The sequence below is a fragment of the Oryctolagus cuniculus genome, chromosome 4, assembly GCF_964237555.1.
Source record: "Oryctolagus cuniculus chromosome 4, mOryCun1.1, whole genome shotgun sequence".
In the NCBI taxonomy this organism is placed as follows: domain Eukaryota; kingdom Metazoa; phylum Chordata; class Mammalia; order Lagomorpha; family Leporidae; genus Oryctolagus; species Oryctolagus cuniculus.
In genome coordinates, this window is record NC_091435.1 from 72,028,983 (window position 1) to 72,036,959 (window position 7,977).

General features: G+C 36.9%; 1 non-coding gene across 1 annotated transcript; it reads left to right on the forward strand.

Moving 5' to 3' along the window:
* The first annotated feature begins 4,119 nt into the window (after window positions 1-4,119).
* On the forward strand, window positions 4,120-4,253 carry LOC127483067 (small nucleolar RNA SNORA57). Its single transcript, XR_007909035.2, has one exon. It is a non-coding gene; the product is annotated as a small nucleolar RNA SNORA57 (small nucleolar RNA).
* The last annotated feature ends 3,724 nt before the right edge of the window (window positions 4,254-7,977 follow it).

Genomic DNA, 7,977 nt, shown 5'->3' on the forward strand with positions numbered 1-7,977 from the left:
AATGGAGTTCCAGGCTCCTGATTTTAGCCTGATCCACCCTAGCTGTGGTGGCCATTTGGGAAGTGAACAAGTTGGATGGAAGATTGATCTTGTTCTCTTCCCCTCCCTTACTCTGCATTGCACTTCAAATATGTAAATAAATCTCTAGGAAAGGAAAGAAAAGCGTGACCTTAAATCTCCTGCTCAGATTCATTCTTGATACCTTTGTGACAGACGGGTAACCTTGCTCTGAGTGTGTCTGCTCAATACTGGATCCTGTTGATGAACTTAAGGACTTCTGGATTATCTGGGTTCATCTCTTCTCTCCATTTAATATGTGATTAAAGGATCAGGAAGGCATGGTCTCAACTATAGTACACAGCTAGTCTAGAAGACTGGGAGAATAAGATAGACAAGACCCTTGACCTCATAAGAGTTTACATTTTCATAATAAGAGAGAGGAAATAATCTTGGAAAACATCAAAAATTAAGGAAATTTCAAATCATATTAAAAACTGAAGAAATAAGTTGATTACCTAGTCAAAGGGTGGTCAAGAAAAAACTAAGTATATTTGATCTAATGCTCTGGGGAGATTCAAACATATATTACATTCACTTGGCAGAGAGGTATAAATTTTCAGTAGGAAAAAGATGCAATTAAGTCAGGTGTTTTAGTCACTAGATATTTTTTACAAGAAAATCATTCAAATTAAATGCATCAAGAGTTCAAGTTGCCTCTCTCCTTATGACGCAAGGGAAGAATGGGTAAGTGGAACAAGTATGTCCTCCAAAGTTCCTGGGCTAGCTTGGCACAGGTATTCATTATGTCTATTGGTTTAGCAGGATTTTTAAAGAGATATTTCTTTCTTCTAAGTATATTCCTGTGTTAATGGTAGAATATAAAGTCACTATACTAAATATTACTATGGAAAACCCTGAAGCTAGCTGCCTGTATAAATATACACAGTAATAACCTACACCATGTTTCCAGGTTTGTAGAGTAAAATCTACAGTTCTCCTGAGTACTATTACATGAAAGGTTATAGAGTATTTGGGGGCCCAGGTTTGTCTGTGGATTGTAGAAGTACTTACTGTGACTTTAAGATCAGAATTGTTCATCTTAATTTTTATAGAAATAGTTTGTGTTCTTCAATAGCATAAAAGTGAAACATGTCTAGAAATAAACAAATGCATTTTTATACTAACGTGAAAGTTGGATAAACAGGGAAAGCTCTGGCTTTAGCTTATATGTTAGTCTGGTTCCATATGTCAGAAAGGATCAAAGCTCACTCAAGTTAGCTTCAACAAAGGAGGAAATCATTGTATTTCATCATTCTCCTACATCTTTTTTTATCTACCCATACGCAATAAATTTTAAAGTAATCACAGATTTTTTTTTTGTTGTTCAAAGCACCTGACTTTTTTTTTTTATCTTTTATTTAATGAATATAAATTTCCAAAGTACGACTCATGGGTTACAATGGCTTTCCCCCCCATACCGTCCCTCCCACCCACAACCCTCCCCTTTCCCACTCCCTCTCCCCTTCCATTCACATCAAGATTCATTTTCGATTATCTTAATATACAGAAGATCAGCTTAGTATACCTTAAGTAAGGATTTCAACAGTTTGTTCCCACACAGAAACCTGAGTGAAGTAAGCCAGTCCCAAAGGGACAAATACCATATGTTCTCCCTGATCGGTGACAACTGACTGAACACCAAAAAGGAAACCTCCTGAAGTGAAATGGACATTATGAGAAATGGTGACTTGATCAGCATAGCCCTGACTGCTAATGGACAACTTAATACATTATCCCTCATAGTGGGAATCACAGATTTTTAAAACTATAGTAGTATAACATTCATGGCTATTGGTTTGACACAGGTATAAAACAAACTTTGACAAGACCATATTTGCAGCAATACTGAAACACACAGGCATTTCTTTTTTCTTTTTTGTTGTTTTTTAAATTTTAGCTCCCACACATAAGGGAGATCATGCAGCATTTGTCTTTGTGGGTCTGGCTTATTTCACTCAACATGTTGTCCTCCTGTCGCATCCATTTTTCTGAATGGTAGATTTTCATTTTTTTTATAGCCGAAGAATATTCCATTGTGTATCTATACCACAGCGTCTTTATCCATTCATCTGATAATGGAACTTTGGTTGGTTACAAATTTTGGCTCTTGTGAACAGTGGCATGGGTGTCTCTCTGATACAGTGTGTTCATGTCTTTTGAGTATATATCCAATTGTGAGATTGCTGGATCCTATGGCAGATCTATTTCTAGGGTTTAAAGAGAGCTCCACACTGTTTCCTTCAGTGGCTGCACTAATTTACATTCCTACCAACAATGTAGAAGTGTTCACCTTTTTCCACATCCTCTTCAGCATTTGTTACTCTGATTTCGGATTTTAGTCATTCTGACAAAAGTGAGGTGATATTGTGGTTTTGATTTGCATTTCCCAGATGGCTAGTAATGTCGGGCATTTTTTTTAAAGATTTATTTATTCTACTTGAAAGTCACAGTTAAACAGAGAGAGAAGGAGAGGCAGAGAGAGAGAGAGGTCTTCCATCCACTGGTTCAGTCCCCAGTTGGCCGTATTGGCTGGAGCTGCAATGATCCAGAACCAGGAGTCTCTTCCAGGTCTCACAAGCAGGTGCAGGGGCCCATGGACTTGGGCCATAGCAGAGAGCTGGATCGGAAGTGGAGCAACCAGGCCTCAAACCAGTGCTCATATGGGATACTGACACTGCAGGCAGTGGCTTTACCCACTACTCCACAGTGCTAGCCTGTCGGCATTTTTTTCATATGTTTATTGGCCATTTGTATTTCTTCTTTTGAGAAATGTCATATAAAGTCCTTTGTCCATTTTTAAACTGAACTTATTATTTTTTGTTGTTGTTATGCAGTTTAATTTGCTGATAATTTGGGATATTAATCCTTTGGAAAGGTAAGGTTTTTAAAATATTTTTAAAATTTATATAAGGTGAACAAGCTTCATGTATTTGATACATACAGATTTAGGAACATAGGGATACTTCTCATCCTACCCTCCCACAAACCCATGTTCCCACCTTCCCTCCTGCTTCCTTTATTATTCTTTCTTTTAATTATTACATTAACACACTTTCAGTTTATTTTATAATCATGAGGTTAACCCTCCACTAAGTAAAGTATTCAACAAATAGTAGGAAGAAAAAACAAACACTGTTCAGCAACAGCAAACAAGGGCTATAACAATAATCAATTCTCGAAATGTAGCACTAATGAGCATTACTGTTTTGTACACTAAAAGTAACTAGAGATGAAGGAAAACACGTGGTATTTTTCTTTTGGGAACTGGCTTATTTCACTAAGCATAATGGTTTCCATTTTCATCCATTTTGTTACAAATGACATTTCTTTTTATGGCTAAGTACTATTTCATTATATATATATATATAGTACTATTTCATAATATATATATTTCATAATTATTCCATTTTTTCTTTATCCAGTAATCCATTTTTCTTTATCCAGTAATCAGTTGATGGAAATCTGAGTTGATTCTACATCTTAGCTATTGTGACTTGATCTGCAATAAACATGGGGGTATGGATAACTTTGTCATATGCTGGTTTCATTTCATTTGGTTAAATTCCCAGGAGTGGAACTGCTGGGTCATATGGTATATCTACTTTCATATTTCTGAGACATCTCCATACTGTCTTCCAGAATGACTCTACTAGTTTACATTCTCAATAAAGGATTATGGTACCTTACCCCCCCATATCCTCATCAGCATATATTGTCTTTCAATTTCTGTGTGACAGCCTTCTAACTGGGGTGAGGTGAAAGCTCATTGTGACTTTTATTTGAATTTTCCTCATAGCTAGTGATCCTGAACATTTTTTTTTCATGTGTCTGTTGGCCATTTGAATTTCATCCTTTGAAAAATGCCTGTTCAAGTCCTTTGCCCATTTAATAATTGGATTATTTTGTTATTGTTGAATTTATTGAGCTCTTTACAGATTCTAGATATTAATCTAGATATCTAATTCTAGATATTAATCCTTTATCAGTGTAGTTTTCCAATATATTCACCAATTCTCCTTACTCCACTCTATGGTCTAAGCACAAAAAAGTCAGCTGGGCCTTCCTTCTCTTGGCATATGATCTCACTCCATATTATGAATGGAAGCATAGGAAAAAAGCTTCATTCCCCTCAGTATCACGTCTTTGGTTCTGTTTCCTGTCCACTGGTTCTATTCTTAAGCATTGAGACATGGTAAAATAAATGAAAAAGAAAACAAATTCAGTTGGCTATGTATACATAGATTCATTTTTGTGTTCTCTATTTTATTCCATTGATCCTTGCATCAATTTTTATGCTAATACCATGCTCTTTATAATTACTATGGTTTTGTAGTATGCTATGAAGTCAGGTATTGTGATGCCAGCTTGATTTTTCTTGCTCAGGATGCTTTGGCTATTCTGGGTCTCTTGTGATTCCATATGAATTTTAGTATTGCTTTTTCTAGTTCTGTAAAGAATGGTGTTTTGACAGAGATTGCATTGACTGTAGATTGCTTTAGGGAGCATAGACATTTTAATGATACAGATTCTACCAATCCATGAACGAGGAAGATCTTTCCATTTTTTTGTGTGTGTCCTTTATGATTTCATTCATGAATGATGATTTCCATTGTAGAGGTCTTTCACTTCTTTGGCTAAATTTATTCCTAAATGTTTGAGTGTGTGTGTTGGGGGGAGGCTATTGTGAATGGGATTTCTTTCTTGATTTACCCTTCTGTGAGTTCATCATTGGCATACAAAAAGCTACTGTTTTTTCTATATTTATTTTGTAACCTACAACTTTGCTGAACTGATCTATCAGTTCAAACAGCTTTTTAGTGGAGTGTTTAGGTTTTTTCATGTACAATATCCATGCTATCTAAAAATATGAATAATTTGACTGCTTCTTTCTAATAATGATGCCCTTTATTTTTTTTCTACTCCTTAATTGCCCTAGATAAAGCTTCCATTACTTTATAAGAGTGATAAAATAAGAGTAGTAAAAGTAGACATCTTTGTCTTGTTCCAGTTCTGAGGGGAAACTCAACTTTTTGTTTCTGTTTTTCAGTATGATATTAGCTGTTGGTTTGTGATATCTAGTCTATACTTTAGGTATAGAAGGAACACTCCTCAAATTTATGGGGGGTTATTATCAGGAAGGGATATTGGATCTTATCAAATGCTTTCTCTGCATCTTTTGAGATGACCTTATGCTTTTTGTTCTTCATTCTATTGATGTGATTTATGATTACTGATTTGCAAATGTTGAACCAAACTTGCATTTCTGGGATATATCCCACTAGACTATGATGTATGATCTTTTTGATGTGATTTTGGATTCAATTTGCTGGTATTTTATTCAGAATATTTGCATTTATATTCATTAAAGATATAGCTCTATAGGGGTGTGTGTGTGTGTGTGTGTGTGTGTGTGAGATATCTTTAGATTTGGTATCAAAGTAATGCTGGCCTCATAAAAAGATTTTGGCAGAGTTCCATCTATATTTTGGAATAGTTTGAAAAGTATTGGCCGGCGCCGTGGCTCAATAGGCTAATCCTCCACCTTGCGGCGCCGGCACACCGGGTTCTAGTCCCGGTCGGGGCGCCGGATTCTGTCCCGGTTGCCCCTCTTCCAGGCCAGCTCTCTGCTATGGCCAGGGAGTGCAGTGGAGGATGGCCCAGGTGCTTGGGCCCTGCACCCCACGGGAGACCAGGAAAAGCACCTGGATTCTGGCTCCTGCCATCGGATCAGCGCGGTGCGCCGGCTGCAGCGGCGGCCATTGGAGGGTGAACCAACGGCAAAAGGAAGACCTTTCTCTCTGTCTCTCTCTCTCTCACTGTCCACTCTGCCTGTCAAAAAAATAAATAAAAAAAAAAAAAAAAAAAGAAAAGTATTGGAGTTACTTCCTCTTTTAATGTCTTGTAGAATGCAGTAGTAAAGCCATCAGATCTCAGACTTTTCCTTGATGGAAGGCTTTGATTACTGCTTCAATTTCATTGCTTGTTATTATTATCTGTATCTTCTTAATTTAATCTTATTGGATATGAATCCAGGAATTTTGCCATTTTTTGAGGTTTTCCAGTTTATTAGCATATAGCTCTTCAGAGTAATTTCTTATCATTTGTTTTTCAGTAGTGTCAGTTGTAGTATCTCCTGTTTCATCTCTAATTTTATTTGAGATATCTGTTCTTTTTTGATTGCTCTGGCAAGAGGTTTACCTATTGTTTGTCTTCTCAAAAAGCCATCTTATTGTTTTGTTGATATTTTGTATTTTTTAATTTCTATTTCATTTCTGCTCTGATCCTTATTATTTCTTGTCTCTTGCTGATTTTAGATTTTTTCTTGGTTTTCTAAATCTTCTAGATGCATCATTAGATCTATTTTTTAATGTAAGCACTTAATGCTATAAACTTCCCTCTTAATACTGATTGGTTGTATCCTACAAGTTTTGATATGTTTTCACTTTCATTTATTTCAAGAAAGTTGTGATTTCCTTTTTAATTTCTTCATTGACCCACTGATCATTCAGTATCATGCTTAATTTAAAGCATTTATGAGTGTTTTATTGTTCTTCTTGTTGTTGATTTCTAGTTTTATTCTTTTATAGCCTGAGAAGATACATGGAATGATTTCAATCTTTTTAAATTTGATGAGACTTGATTTGTGGCCTAATATGTGGCCTATCCTAGAAAATGTTGTGTGGGCTGATGAGAAGAATGTGTGAATTCTGTAGCTATTGGGTGAAATGTCCTGTAAATATCTTTTAGGTCTATTTAATAGTATGTTTCAACTCTTTTTTTTTTTTTTTTTTTGACAGGCAGAGTGGACAGTGAGAGAGAGAGAGACAGAGAGAAAGGTCTTCCTTTGCCGTTGGTTCACCCTCCAATGGCCGCTGCGGCCGGCGCGCTGCGGCTGGCGCACCGCGCTGATCCAAAGCCAGGAGCCAGGTGCTTATCCTGGTCTCCCGTGGGGTGCAGGGCCCAAGCACTTGGGCCATCCTCCACTGCACTCCAGGGCCACAGCAGAGAGCTGGCCTGGAAGAGGGGCAACCGGGACAGAATCCAGTGCCCCGACTGGGACTAGAACCCGGTGTGCTGGCGCCGCAAGGCAGAGGATTAGCCTAGTGAGCCGCGGCACCAGCTTGTTTCAACTCTAATGTACCTTCATTGATTTTCTGTCTAGATGACTTGTCTATTGATGAGAGTAGGGTGTTGAAGTCATCTACTATTATTGTGTTGGAGTCCTTTTCTTCCTTTAGGTCTAATAGTATTTGTGTATATATCTGGATAGTCTTGTCTTGGGTGCATTTATATCTATGATTGTTATGTCTTCTTGCTGAATTGAATCTTTTATCAAAATAGAATGTCATTCTTTATCTTTTTACAGTTTTTGATTTAAAGTCTGCTTTATCTGATATCAGGATAGCTACACCTGGTCTGCTCACTTTTGGTGTCCATTTGCACGGTATATCTTTCTCTAACCCTTAATTTCCAGGCTGTGTATATCTTTGTGAAGTGAGTTTCTTATAGGTAGTATATAGTGGGGTCCTTGTTTGTTATACTTTCAGCCAACCTAAGTCTTTGGTGAATTTAATCCATTTACATTCAAGGTTAGTATTGATAGATGAGAATTAAGATTTGTCACTTTGTTGATTGGATAATGATTCTGTCTGCTCTATTGTGTTTTCATGTTTGCTTCTAATGAAAGCTGTCCTGCAGGATTTCTTGTAAGGCTGTTCTGGTGGTGGAGAATTCTCTGTTTTTGTTTATCTGAAAAATGCTTTACTTCTCCTTTAATGGAGAGCTTCGTAGATTTGCTGGATATAATACTCTTGGCTGAAATCTTTTTTTTTCTTTTAAAACTTGGAATATATCATCACACTCTCTTCTGGCCTGTAGGGTTTCCTCTGAGAAGTCTGAAATCAATCCAATCAGCTT